Source organism: Oncorhynchus mykiss, chromosome 28 (genome assembly GCF_057628025.1).
Source record: "Oncorhynchus mykiss isolate SJ-2025 chromosome 28, ASM5762802v1, whole genome shotgun sequence".
NCBI lineage: Eukaryota > Metazoa > Chordata > Actinopteri > Salmoniformes > Salmonidae > Oncorhynchus > Oncorhynchus mykiss.
The window spans coordinates 13,703,942-13,718,652 of NC_143049.1; the positions used below are offsets into that span (position 1 = coordinate 13,703,942).

The 14,711-nt window shown below is 40.4% G+C and overlaps 1 pseudogene; it reads right to left on the reverse strand.

Moving 5' to 3' along the window:
• Positions 1 to 11,405: 11,405 nt before the first annotated feature.
• On the reverse strand, positions 11,406 to 12,707 carry LOC149970726 (uncharacterized; annotated as a pseudogene).
• Positions 12,708 to 14,711: the final 2,004 nt, after the last annotated feature.

The window sequence follows — 14,711 nt, forward strand, 5'->3', positions numbered from 1 at the left end:
ATGCAGATAATGTCATGAGGTCAGGGTTATGTGGCATTTTCACTAAGAATGGTAAGTCCATTTGCATAGTCACATTTACCTCCATGGGAACTCCCACAAGTGGTAAACCTGCTCCTACCTTAACTGGCCCCAAACCACACACCCAACACTTTTTTGTCCAGATGTAAGATTAGCAACCATATCTGCTCTAGCTAAGAACAAATTGTCCTCATTGTTGTGAGGGCCCAGCAGGGCTCTTTCAACAATGACCATCTACTTCTGGGCCTCTACTCCAGCTTGCGTTGGCCCCTTTCGCTCAGTGCTCCTTCTACCCTCTGGCAGGTTTCCCACAAGGGGACAACCTACTGTTCTCATTAGCACTTCTTTGCTAATGCAGAGGATGGCCACTCTGCACCACTGGAACTGGCGAGGACCCATCTTCTTCTGGATCAGGAACTCATCTGCAGTGCTACACGTGGATCCAGCTATCTCTCTCAGCAACCATCACTGCAGTGGCGGTGGTCAGAAGAACTTGGAAGGACCCCCTTTGGAGAGGCCCGTACCAACTATTTCTCCTGAAGTCTTTCACCACCACGAAATCACCTGGGTTCAAACAGTGTTCAGCTCCACCTGCTAGATTTGGCAAAGAAGCCTTCACCCGGGGTGACTTAAGAACACTGCTAAGGGTGACACAACACTCAAACATGTCTTCCTCCATTTTTTTGCAGGGACAACCTTTTCTGGGGAAAGGGTGTATTTGTCATCCTCATGGGACGGTCAGTCAGCACTTCATGTGGAGAGAGACCAGTAACTGTATGGGTTCTGCCTCTCATCAGTGCCAATGGAAGCCCTTCCTCCCACGTCAGGCTTGTTTCACCAATCAGTTTGACTAATTCCATTTTCAGAAATTGAGTCGCCCTTTCCACCGCAACCACAGATCGGGAATGATTGGCACAATGAGTTCTCAAATGATTCTGCAAAGCCTCAGACAGAGATTGAACAATCTCATTTTCCAAATGTCGACCATTGTCAGAAGATATTTTTGACGGTAGACCCCACCTGGGTATGATCTCTCTCACAAGTGCGTTTGCCACGGCAGCTGCTGTGGCTCTCCTGCAAGGGACAGCTTCAATCCATTTAGAAAACATGTCAACAATCCCCATACTTATTCCCCTCACAAGGGGTCAACTCAGCCTGAGTGTTGGAGGAAGACTGTCTCTACTCTTTCCATTTTCATCAGTTCCCTGTTTGGTAGAACCCTTTTAGAACCCCCCCCCCCCCCCCCCCCCCCCCCGTTTATTTGCCATGCACGAGACGCTCCTGAAGCTGATGCCTAGGCTTTAGCTTAGAAGGTTAATGCACTTTTGAGTTGTGTAGATAACCCTGATTCAAAACCTAGTTTGGTATATCAATACTATTGGTATGAGGGTCGTTCCCAAAATGAGTGACATTATCCCTTTGATATTTCAAGTAGAAATTGTGCACCATCATTGAATGTTATATTCACTGAAGTACCCTGTAATATAGACTTATATAGATATAATATACTTTTGTACATGAATAAAGTTTTAATATGAATAAAGACCAGTGCTATGTTTCCACCAAACTGACTTGTTGCGGTTAAAAATCAGTGGGTGATTACGTAGTGCATACAAAATGTACTTTTTCACTAAAGTTTTCATGAACCAAATAAACATTTTAATGTTCAATGTGTTTCCATCGCATTTTCAACTCTACCAATAATTTGTCACAAAAACTGTTGCGTAGAAATGTGCCTAGTCTGGCCTTGGCACATGCGCCCTAGCCAACAGCTTGCACAAACAGTGCGGGTGGACACTGCTGGTAGATTAGTCTACATGGTGAGATTATTATGGAAAAGAGCGAGAATATTTTTTACTTGTCAAACGTTAGACAAGCATCGATCATCATGTCACCAGAATAAGACCCTCAACATTTATTGTAAAGGAGCATCAAGCTCATACTGTGCACTTTCACAATCTTGTGAAGTTCATCATCATTCATTTAATCTGTAGGCTAATAAATTGAGTGGTTTCCTGAGTTGTAGTTGGAGGAGCACACACCCTATCATCACATGACTCCAAGTTTACTTCGGTATGATGGTTATTATATCAATATTTGAGCATAAAGGCGTTTCCACTTGCATTTCCTGCATAATTAATTTTACGCACACAAAAATAATTCACCATGTCGAACGAACAAATGGCTTATAAAATTGTACCAAAACTTCCTGTTTCCATCACAGCTGTCGTTAGTTTGTTTTTATAGAGTACCAGAGTATGAGTAATAGTACCCATAAAACCTAAAGGTCAAACAGGGAAATGGTTCCAATCATTTTTCCACCATTAATTTTTACCATAAGGGATTTTACAAACCTTAAAATAATGACTGTGTAAATCACTTTAGGATAAGGTGACTTTTATCAATAAATTCACCTGTATTTACCCAACCAAAATTAAATGCTAATTAGCTGCTAATGTGGCTATCATAACGAACTCCAAACGCCATGATGATCTAGACGAGACTGCCGAATCAAGGCAAAGCTAAGAATCTCTCTGGATTAACCATCGAATGTTAGTTAAATGTAATATTGAATAAATTGGCAAAATGTATTTAAACGGACAATTTCTGTGCAAGTTTAAAATTGACACAATGCCTGTCAGCAAAGGTGTCAGCTAGAGATTTGTAGATTTGCATGATGTCTACTTTGATGCTAATTAGCATTTTTGAACCTGAGTGTAAATACAGCTGAATATATTGAGAAATGTCACGTTGTCTGAGAGAAAGTTACATGGTTATCAAAACTTTATGCCAGAGTAAGCCTACACGAAATACAGACCTTATTTTAAGTGTTTCTAAATTCCCCTATGGGAAAAATGAATGGTGGAAAAATGAACCATTTCCCTGTTTGACAGGCTATATGGGTATTATGACACCTCCACTGTGGGCCTCTATATGGTAAGACCTTACTCTAATAAAAACTGTGGATGGAAACGTGGCTATTGTAAAGCCCTAGTTGTTTTGTTGCTTTGACAAAGTAATTTCTGAAGATTATTATTTGTTTAATGTGATGAGTGATTCATGTAAAGGATTTTTTTTTTTACCTGTCCCTCATTTTAAGGTCAACCCTGTTATGTGAACCGAACTCTCGTTTTGATGTGTTAAAGCTATTTCAATCTAAAAATCTAAATAAACAATGAACATCTAAAAGCGAAATCATACCGTAAAAGCAGGTGAGCTGGTTGTACTCTTTTGGCAATTTTCTGTTTTTTTGTGGTGGAAAGCTGCATGGGTCTAGCATAAAACGTCAACCCTGTTACCCGTAGATAGACAGGCTAGAATTGTTTTAACAATTACATTTTTTTTGTGAAGCTTGGATTCCATTGTCCCTCCACGTTGCACACAACAAGCTTCCATTTCCCCTGTCACAAGAAGATTTATGGCTGATTTATGATGAAATCGTCAACCCTGTTACGGTCAACCCTGTTACGGTCAACCCTGTTACGGTCAACCCTGTTACTTTATTTGGCAGTTAACGGGGACTGCTATAGTAATTGTTTTATTTCACCTCTTTAAATGGGAAAACATGTGATTTATTAAGTTGAACATATGCTCTTTATGACAGAATGTTAAGATTAGTTGAAACCGAAAGTTACACATCTCTAAAGGCACCGATTTGGTGGAACGACCCATGACATTTCCAATCCATTTTGTCATTGTTTCCAAATTATGTAATCATTTTAGAGGCCAATTTTCACTACATTGTATGATTCATGAGAAAATAACTGCCAAGTTTGTTATTAACAACTTCCCTCCCACAAATGCAATCCTCATAATCACACAGTTTATCTGGCATTCCACCAGGGCTGTAGTAAATAAGCCTGGTGGGTGAGAAATCACACTTTTCATGACCTGCTAAGACTACTTATGATGAGGTAAATTAGGTTTCGTTTTGGCCAGAGAAAACATAATATACATTTAAATAAAATCAGAGCTCAATTTCCTCTGTTAGTTGTACCAAGAGCCTCCTTCACCCTACACCATGAATCCTACTCAATCACTTAGTAAAAGACACAAACCTGACTAACAAGGCACCATGTACACATACATTACAATTAGTCATTGATCTGTTACTGACATGAAACAAGAAACAGTATCCAACATCCTTCCCAATAACGTGAGCATTTTAATAAGCGCAAAGGAGAAAAAAGAAGGAACCCGCACCCTGCTCTTTGATAAGCTTTACGTGAAGCTTATTAAAGAGCAGTGTGCGTGCGGGTTCCTTCTTTTTTTCTCATTTTATTCAACTGTTACCATTCACCTGCAAAAGAAGATGGCTCAGACGTGCGAGTGCCTTTTGATTTTTGAGTAAACATAAAGGAGAAAGCAGCAGGGTCTCCTCTGAACCACATTTTTGTAATTCTGACACGGACATGCTCACTCTTTCCTATTACCACCAGCATGGTACAGGTGTCTCCCATCAGGGAAAATGAAAGCCAATGTCGTGATTTCAACCGGGCTCTCCCAAGGTCTGTCTGCCACCACCTCTCTCAATACTCCTTGGCATCTTCTCTTTTCAGTCACTCCTTTGGCTTTACCCGTTTCCCCCACCAAACCTACAGTATGTAACACTGTTATCTCTCTGGAGCCCTTTCCTGAATCCCGGCAGGTTGGCAGAAGAGAGTATTTAGTAACTGGTTAATAATTGGTTCCCATTAAGGAAACAAGCAGGTCCCGGGGCTAACAGAGGCCTGCCAGACACTGACTGACTGCATGGTGGTGCTTCTGTCGAGGGAACCCCTATAGCAGCTAATGTCTGTATGTCTCCCATTGTGGGAAGTCTATTCTACAGCCCTTTCCCCTTTGAGACCCAGCCAAAGTACATGACTCAATATTCATTTATTTAGTCATTAATGGCCCCAGTACAAAATCTGTTGTATATTGTTTTAGTTGGGGAGTAATAGTTACGCAAGGAGGGAGTTTTCTGACGTCTCTAAATGAAGTGGTGGGGGAACCACGTGTAGCTGACTGAAAAGGAGGAAAACAAGCTCGAACCTAATGGATAAGTGAAGCACCAACTGTGTTGCCTGTAAAGTGTACATTTGCGTGACTTGTTGTTTATTGCCCACATTCGGTTCGTGACTGAGGCCATATTCTTAAATCTCTCTCTGCTTTTATATTCAAAGAGATTTATATATTATATCGATATCCATCCAATGGAAACAATATGTGACATATGCTAGAATTACATAAAAGAGTATCCAAAAATATACTTTATGCTCACGCATGACGAGAATATACAGACTTACCCAAACGGATCTACTTTTATCACCATGTCACCAACATAACTCTGTCTATATAAGTAGGCCTATAAGAGATCACACCACCTATTACAGCATCACCTTTCTCCATCATATATTCTATACTATCAATTAAAATGAAACTTAAAGTTCAGTTTAATGCAACTGTTGATTGTAAATGAAGTTGGCCAGTGGTCATGTGGCATTATCACGGATGCAAATGAACACTGTTCATCTTCTAACTTCACACGTCTAGGAGGTGGACCTGTCTTTCTCTGCTCTCACACTCAGCTAATACACAAAGAAGAGAAGGGTGGAACCCTGTGAGCTCCCACAGGCATTGAACACATTACAAACGACAGTCCACACATTTTATTAATTATGTTCATTAAGGAATGTTTTTCAAAATAAAACATTCATAATGGAATTTATGTTTGGGTTTCCACAGTGATGTGCAGGCTCTTTCTCCCTCTCTGATCTATGAGTTGTCTTTGGCATGGTGGCCGAACACGTAAATGTATTTGGCAAATGGAAAGTGTGGTAAAGTGACTCATTCTCAAGTGTTACGTGTTAGGTATGGTGGGGTAAACTCTGCCAATTCTCAATTTGTCAAAGATACCCTTGCCAATAGATTCTTTTTTTTACATGTATTGAGGTGCCAATCAAATATATTGCATTACAGTGGGGACACCAAAACGCATACGTGACCACTTACTTATGGGGTCAGTCTTAAAAAATGTAGTGCCTTAAAAACTGACGACATGTATATCTGTCCTTGGAGGTCTGTGCTGTTTCCTTTAGCCTCTTGCATTAACAATGTGCTCTCACGGAAAAGTGTGGCTCCTGCTTGAATTCTGCCAAATCTGAAAGCTTGGAGGTTAATGGAGCATGATTATTATATTTTCTAAGAATGGAATATGTATTCCACTTAGACTAAGGAACAACATTCATGTACTGTTACACAACATTTAATTGTGAAAAATTAGCCGACGGAGCCCACAATGTCCATAAATGTGCTCAATGTTGCACAATCGTGTTACACTTTCGAATCAGATCCTATGTATTTCAGTAATCAAGCAGATGGGGACACCCCCTTTTGTTGATGGGGACACCCCCTTTTGTTGATGGGGACACCCCCTTTTGTATCTGAACTTTAACTTGCACGGTAAAATTACAAACCTGTGATCAACCAGCCTTATAGGTCAGCAAGCAATTACAGCATTATACTGTATCAGATGACAGTCTCTCTAAGAAGACTGGGAGGGGGTGTTCAGGGACAAATAATTACAGTCCTATCAGAAGGGTGATCATCATTTTACTGCCACTTTTATATACTTTCCCACGGCCTGTCCCTGTTGTCCCCAGTCCAGGGGGACACCAGTGATGATGCTATCTGTGACCATATTTAAAATGGGAGAAGAAAACATGAAAATTAAATAATGGCAGACCACACAGACCATGGTAGAAAGTAGTCAATTATGGGGACCAGAACTACATGATCTTAATTAACACCATGCCATGTGTTTTTGTAATTTCAATGTAAGGCAAATTGAAGCGATATGACACAAGAACGCATTATCTGATACAAGAGGAGCTAATCCAAACACTGACCCACCCAGCGATTTTAAGTAATTGCAGATTGTCTACCTTTCCCATGTCCCATTCTCTGTGGTGGCTAGGGTCATGAATTAGAGTAAGATATTCAAGCGTGGTAACCCTCACAAGGTTTCCGGCCCAGACGGTATCCCAAGCCGGGTCCTCAGAGCATGTGCAGACCAGCTGGCTGGAGTGTTTACGGACATACAGTATTCAATCTCTCCCTATCCCAGTATGTTGTCCTCACTTGCTTCAAGATTCCCACCATTGTTCCTGTACCCAAGAAAGCAAAGGTAACTGAACTAAATGACATCATGCAGTGCTTTGAGAGGCTAGTTAAGGATCATATCACCTCCACCTTATCCGACACCCTATACCCACTACAATTTGCATACCACCCCAACAGATCCACGGACGATGCAATAGCCATTGCACTACACACTGCCTTATCCCACATGGAAAAGAGGAATACCTCTGTAAGAATGCTTTTCATCGATTACAGCTCAGCCTTCAGCAAACACCATAGTGCCCTCCAAGCTCATCACTAAGCTCAGGGCACTGGGTCTGAATCCCTCCCTGTGCAACTGAGTCCTAGATTTCCTGATTGGCTGACCCCAGGTAGTAAAGGTAGGCAACAACACCTCCGCCACGCTAATCCTCAACACGGGGGCCCCACAGGGGTGCGTGATCAGCTCCCTCCTGTATTCCCTGTTCACCCATGAAAGTGTCGCATACGCATATCTCCAACTCAATCATCAAGTTTGCTGACGACACAGCAGTGGTAGGCCTGATTAATAACAACGACGAGGCAGCCTACAGGGAGGAGGTGAGAGCCTTGGCGGAGTGGTGCCAGGAAAAAAATCTATCCTTCAACGTCAACAAAATGAAGGAACTGATTGTGGACTACAGGAGAGAGCACACCCCCATCAACATCGACGGGGTCATAATGATGAGGGTCAAAAGCTTCAAGTTCTCCTGCATCTACATTGCTGAGGACCTTAAATTGTTCTTCACATCGACAGTGTGGTGAAGAAGACACAACAGTGCCTCTTCAACCTCGTGAAGCTGAAGAAATTCAGCTTGGGCTGTAAGACCCTCGCAACTTCTACAGATGCACCCTCGAGAGCATTCTGGCGGCCTGTATCACCGCCTGGTACGGCAACTGCACCACCCGCAACCGCTCAGCTCTCTAGAGGGTGGTGCGGTCAGTCCAATGCATCATCTGGGGGTACACTGCCTGCCCTTAAGGATATCTACAGCACCTAATGTCACAGGAAGGCCAAGAAGATCATCAAGGACCTCAGCCACCCGAGCCATGGCCTGTTCACCCCGCTACCATCTAGAAGATGGAGACAGTACATGTGCATCAAAGCTGGGACCCGAGAGACTGATAAACAGCTTTTATCTCCAGGCCATCAGACTGTTCAACAGTCATCACTAGCCAGCCTCTGCCCAGTACCCTTTCCTGAACCTTAGACACTGTCGCTGGCTGACTACCTCCCGGTACTCTAACCTACAGCTTAGAGACTGCTTCAACGTGCATAGAGTCATTGAACGCTGGCCACTTTAATAATGTTTACATACTGTTTTACCCACTTTATATGTATATACTGTATTGTAGTCATGGCTCATGCTATTTACTACTGCTGTACACACCTTTTCTATTCATATACTGTCCACAATGTCATACACACCATTCACATACATACAGTGTATATTTATTTGACATTGCTCGTTCTGATATTGCTTATTCTGATGTCTTTATTTCTTGTTCTTTTTTGTTCTTTTTTATTGTATTGCTAGATATTGCTGCACTGTTGGAGTTAAGAACATAAGCATTCCGATGCACCTGCGATGTCTGCACAACCGGGTACGCAACCAATAAACTTAGGTTTGATTAGCTTACCTTTGGTTTCAAAATGACATTAAATCACTGAGACTAGCTGAGTAAGAGTCATACAAGATGTTTTTCAACAAATGGGATCTCTTTATGGCAAACGTTGAAATATACTGTACCTTTTGCCTTTTTGGTGAACTTGTCTGTTTTGTGAATTTAACAACTGTGGATTATATTGTCACTGTAGGCCAAAACGAAACATGTAGTTTTTCCAGAGCGCTAAGAAAATACTACTTGGAACTCCTGACTGTGGCCTGACATTTTTGTCATTAATGCTGTGCCACTGCAATTTTTTTGCAAGTTTTAGGACACAGCAACAACGATTTAGGGATAGGGCTCAATACAAATCAAGAGGTTGCAACCGTCCATATTTGTCAAGTTGATATACTTTAGGCAACCTAATTGAGAGGCAGTAGCTTAGAGGGCTGGCAGTTAGGGTATTTTACAGAAGCATGTGTTGTTGTTTTTGGGTGCAGGGGGAAACTTGAAACTGCACGATATTTTCTATTTTCCTGTATGGATTTCACATTTGCATGGAAAAATCTTTCTTGTGTGTTTTGGATTTCCATTGTGTGGACAATATAAAGGGCTCTGGGATGGGATGTGGGGAAAAGGGAGTGTGCAGTTCGCTTAAGTACATGTTTGGGGGTCTAGTTGACAGCATTGGCTGGTGTCAGTGGATACACAAACTCAATGGCCCATCCTTTCCCACTGTATGTTTTCCTCCTTTTTCTTTTCATCTTTTTTTTATCCACTAAAGGAAACCATTGAAGAGCTGCCACTGTATATATAAGCTCCCCACATTGTGGAAATATGACTTCCCTCCAACACATACCATTTCCAATCACTGCGTTTAGCATAAGGCATTTTAAACAAATAAGAAATTAGAGCTTTGTGAGATTTTTTTTTATTTTTTATGTGCCCTGTGTCTGCCCTTTGCTCTCTTTCTAAAAAATTACATTACTGAATTTCTTATTTGTCTGAGGCTTCCTTTTCACTATTTTTGGGAGGAAGTTTCCCAGTCATAGATAAAAATGTTCGCTGATAAAATGTGGTAGGCTAGCCTAACCAGGCTTGTTGGCGCAACACTCTTAATGTAAATCTCTATTCACAAGAATTTTTTTATATTCCAGGAAAAATATGATGGAAATCTTTTTAAATTGTTTTGCCAACATTAACTGTAATTCTTGTTTATTCTACAGAAATATCTCATTTACATAAGTATTCACACCTGTAGAAGTTGCTGAGGGGAGTACGGCTCATAATAATGGCTGGAACAAAGCGAATGGAATGGCATCAAACCATGTGTTTGATGTGTTTGATACCATTCCACCAATTTTCACTCCAGCCATTACCATGAGCCCGTCCTCCCCAATTAAGGTGCCACCAACCTCCTGTGATTCACACCCATTTTGTAGAAGCTCATTTGGCAGCAATTACAGCTGTGAGTCTTTCTGGGTAAATCACTAAGAGCTTTCCACACCTGGATTGTGCAACATTTCTTTTAAAGCTGGTTGATGATCATTGCTAGACAACCATTTTCAGGCTTGCCATAGATTTTCAAGTAGATTTAAGTACAAACTGTAACTCGGTCATTCAGGAACATTCACTAGCTTCTTGGTAAGCAACTCCAGTGTAAATTTGGCCAAGTGTTTTAGGTTATTGTCCTGCTGAAAGGTGAATTCATCTCCCGGGTGTCTGGTGGAAAGCAGACTGAACCAGGTTTTCCTCTAAGATTTTGCCTGTGCTTCGATCCATTCCATTTATTTTTTTATCCTGAAAAGCTCAACAGTCCTTCATGATTATACACATGATGCAGCCACCACCATGCTTGAAAATATGGAGAGTGGTACTCAGTAATGTGTTGTATTGGATTTTCCCCCAACATAATACTTTGTATTCAGGACAAAAAGTTAATTGCTTTGCCACATTTGTTTGCGTAAAGGATGCATGTTTTGGAATATTTTTAATCTGTACAAGCTTCATTCTTTTCACTCTTTCATTTAGGTTAGTATTGTGGAGTAATTGCAATGTTGTTGAGCCATCCTCAGTTTTCTCCTATCACAGCCATTACAACTGTTTTACTTTTTTACTTTAAAATTTTTTACAATCGCTAGTACCCATTTCTCAATACTTAGGTCACTTTTTCAAAACTCTTCACACAATTATCCTAACCAACTTTCAGCTTGGCACAGCAGTTAATTTCACATCCAGAATGCACTAAAACTACCAAAACACATAATACAAGTCTCAAATCAACTCATTCTTCCACAACACCAGCAAAGGTTGTCACCCAACAAGCACTCATGTCACCCTTAAAACAAGGACCTAAACAACACTAACAACAGGTAGCATTACACAATGTTTTACTTTGTAAAATGTCTTTACAAAACAAGTGACACCTTTCTACTGTTTAGAGTTCACTGCAGTATATGTTACAGGAATGAATCAGACATGATGCAATATGCTTCAATAGGTTTTATGTCATTTTTTGGCATTGAGGGATTCCAAAATACAAGAACTTGTATATACACCATCTACAGATACAGTACCAATGCTAGTCAACCCTGTCTTCTGCATTTGGCCACAGGTTCTCATTCACATCACATCTTGTGTCATCTTGGGCAATGCACCTAGAAAATAATATGTTGGCATGCCTGGTCCATCCCTGGCAATCTTCTGCAGATACAGTATGTCCCGGCATCCATCATTCATTGTGTCCAGGAGGGACATTTGATCATGTGGATGGTGGTCATAAACTTCCACCTCCATGAGGAAAACAATTCCGCTATGGGTTTGAGGAAGGGAGAGTAAGGTGGGGGGAAAAGTGACACCATCCTGGGATGGGCTGCAAACCACTGACTGCACAGGAGTGGTGAAGTGCCACATTGTCCCATGCAATTAGAAACGTTGGCCGATTTCGCCTCGCTGCAACCCTTTCCTCACCTGGCACGACCTTCCATAGAGGTCATCCAGGAATGAAATGAGACACTGTGTTGCATGGCCTAATTAGTGGTTTGTGTAACAGCAATCCATTCGAGGATATTGCTGCACACATTGTGATGTTGGCACCCCTCTGGCCCGGGACATCCACTGTGGCTCTTTTCCCAACCACATTCCTTCCTTGACGCCGTGTTTTGGCCAGGTAGAAACCAGCCTCATCCACAAAGACGAATATGTGGGGTGTTTGCCTTGCTTTAATCTCCATGACTCTCTAAAATAAATCCACAAGGCAACATAAGAGTTAGGCTATTACGGTAGTTTACATTGTACCTAAAAACATGCCATTGTGTGCCTCTGCCCTGTTTGGTTTTGTTCAGAACCAGTTCTGTATTTTATAGTCATCTTACCTGGACATATTGGTTCCTGAGTTGCTTGACTCGTTCAATGTTCCTCTCAAAGGGGACAGTGTACAACTGCTTCATCCTGACTTGGTGTTGTTTCAGGACTCTAGAAATGGTTGTTATGCTTACATTGTGAATATTTCCAAATGTAATGTTGTCTGCCAACAATCTCTGTAAGTTTTATACCATTGTTTCTGATGACCATATCAATGATTGCAGTTTCCTGCACAGCAGTGAAAATCCTACCTCTCCCGCCTGTGGGAGGTATCCATTGAATCCTAAGCAGAAATACAAAAACAATTACACACAAGTGGGTTTGGAGGCTTTGCTCAATTTACTTCTGTAAAGTGCAGTTCAGTCAGATGCCCTTGCAGAATGCACATCTTACCTGTTGTTTTGCCGGAAATTTCTAACAATGGATGCCACTGTTGAGCATTGCCGATTTGGCTGCACTCTCAGACCAGCCTCTCTCATTGATAGACCATGATTTATTACATTATCAATTATAGTAGCCCTAATCTCATCTGAGACTACAGCTCTTGATCTTCCTCTCAGTCTTCTTCCACAACGCATATGTACTTCTCTCCCTCTCCCAGCCACTCTTCTTCCTCTGTCAGCCACTTCTCTATCTCTGGCTGGGTCCATGTTTACATTACAGCACATAATTATTCCTAGTATTCCCTTTTGTATAGATGGTAATGAAATTGAAAGACTAACACCTGGGTAGGTGTTCAGCTACAATGAGAATCGGCGCTGGTTGGTCTAATTGTTTTGATAGTCTTTTTTTTTTTTTAGATTTGGAATATATTTCAATATGGTATTACTGTAGAAAGGGTGCAAATTGCTGTCTTATTCAATTATGTGGTATGTTAGGCTGTGAACTTTTTGAAAAGAGTATGTAAAAAAGAGTATGTAAACATGTGCAAATTGGCCTGTACATAGAGTTTTGGTTGTGTCTGTGTGAGAAAATAATTCATGAAATTTGAAATATGTATTCATTGAATGCATTTTGTGCCAAAGCAATTAGAAATTATCCACAGTTTATCCCACATAGACTGCTGTTGTACTCACTGTGTGAAGAGTTTTGAAAAAGTGACCTAAGTATTGAGAAATGGGTCCTAGCGATTGTAAAAAACTGTAAAGTCACCATTGGCCTCACGTGAAATTCCTGAGCGGTTTCCTTACCCTCCGGCAACTGAGTTAGGAAGGACGCCTGTATCTTTGTAGTGACTTGGTGTATTAATACACCATCCAAAGTGTAATTAATAACTTCACCATGCTCAAATGGATATTTAATGTCAGATTTGTTTTACCCATCTACCAATAGCTGCCCTTATTTGTGAGGCATTGGAAAACCTCCCTATTCTTTATGATTGAATCTGTGTTTAAAATTAACTGCCCGACTGAGGGAACTTACAGAAAATTGTATCCTGTTTGCATCCTGTTTGGAACAAGGCACTAAAGTAATAGCTCAAAGCAATTCACTTTTGTCCTTAATACAAAGTGTTATGTTTGGGGTACACAGATGAGGTAGTGATTAAAAATTCATGTTGAGCACTATTATTGCACACAGACTGAGTCCATGAAAAGTATTATGTGATTTTTTAAGCACATTTTTACTCCTGCACTTATTTAAGCTTGGGGTTGAATACTTTTTGACTCAAGACATTTCAGCTTTTCAGCTTTAATAAATGTGTAAAAAAATGTGATAAACATCATTCCACTTTGACATTATGGGGTATTGTGTATAGGTCAGTGACCAACAATCTAAATGTAATCAATGTTAAATTCAGTCTGTGACACAACAGCATGTGGAAAAAGTAAAGGGGTGTGAATACTTTCTGTAGGAAATGAACTTGGACAGTGAAACTACAATACATTTGTCTCTATACTCCAGCATTTTGGTTTTGAGATGAAATGTTTCATATAAGGCAACAGTACATAACCTCACCTTTTATTTGAAGGTATTTTCATACATACAGTACATTCGGAAAGTATTCAGACCCCTTGACTTTTTCCACATTTTGTTACGTTACAGCCTTATTCTAAAATGGATGAAATAGAAAATATCCCTCATCAATCTACGCACAATACCCCATAATGACAAAGCGAACAGTTTTTTTTAGTAATGCTTGGAAATGTATTAAAAATAAAAACAGACATTTCACATTTACATAAGTAAAAAATACAATTTAATCCATTTTAGTATAAGGCTGTAATGTAACAAAATGTTTAAAAAGTGAAGGGGTCTGAATACTTTCAGAATGCACTGTTTTTCTCTTACCGTTTAGAAATGAAAGCACTTTATGTATCTAGTCCCCCCATTTGAAGAAGTAATAAGCATTGGAACATTTCACTTGGACACCTTCACTTAGTGTATTAAAGTAGTCAAAAGTTTAGTATTTGGTCCCATATACCTAGCACATCAATGACTACATGCAGTTCGTTTTGGTTGTTTTTTGTTATGTTTCGCCCAATATGAACTGAATGATGACTGTTGTACATTTTTTATTTTTACTAATTGAGTAGATAAGATGTTTTTGAACACTTTAAAATTATTCTTGACAAATGCCATAA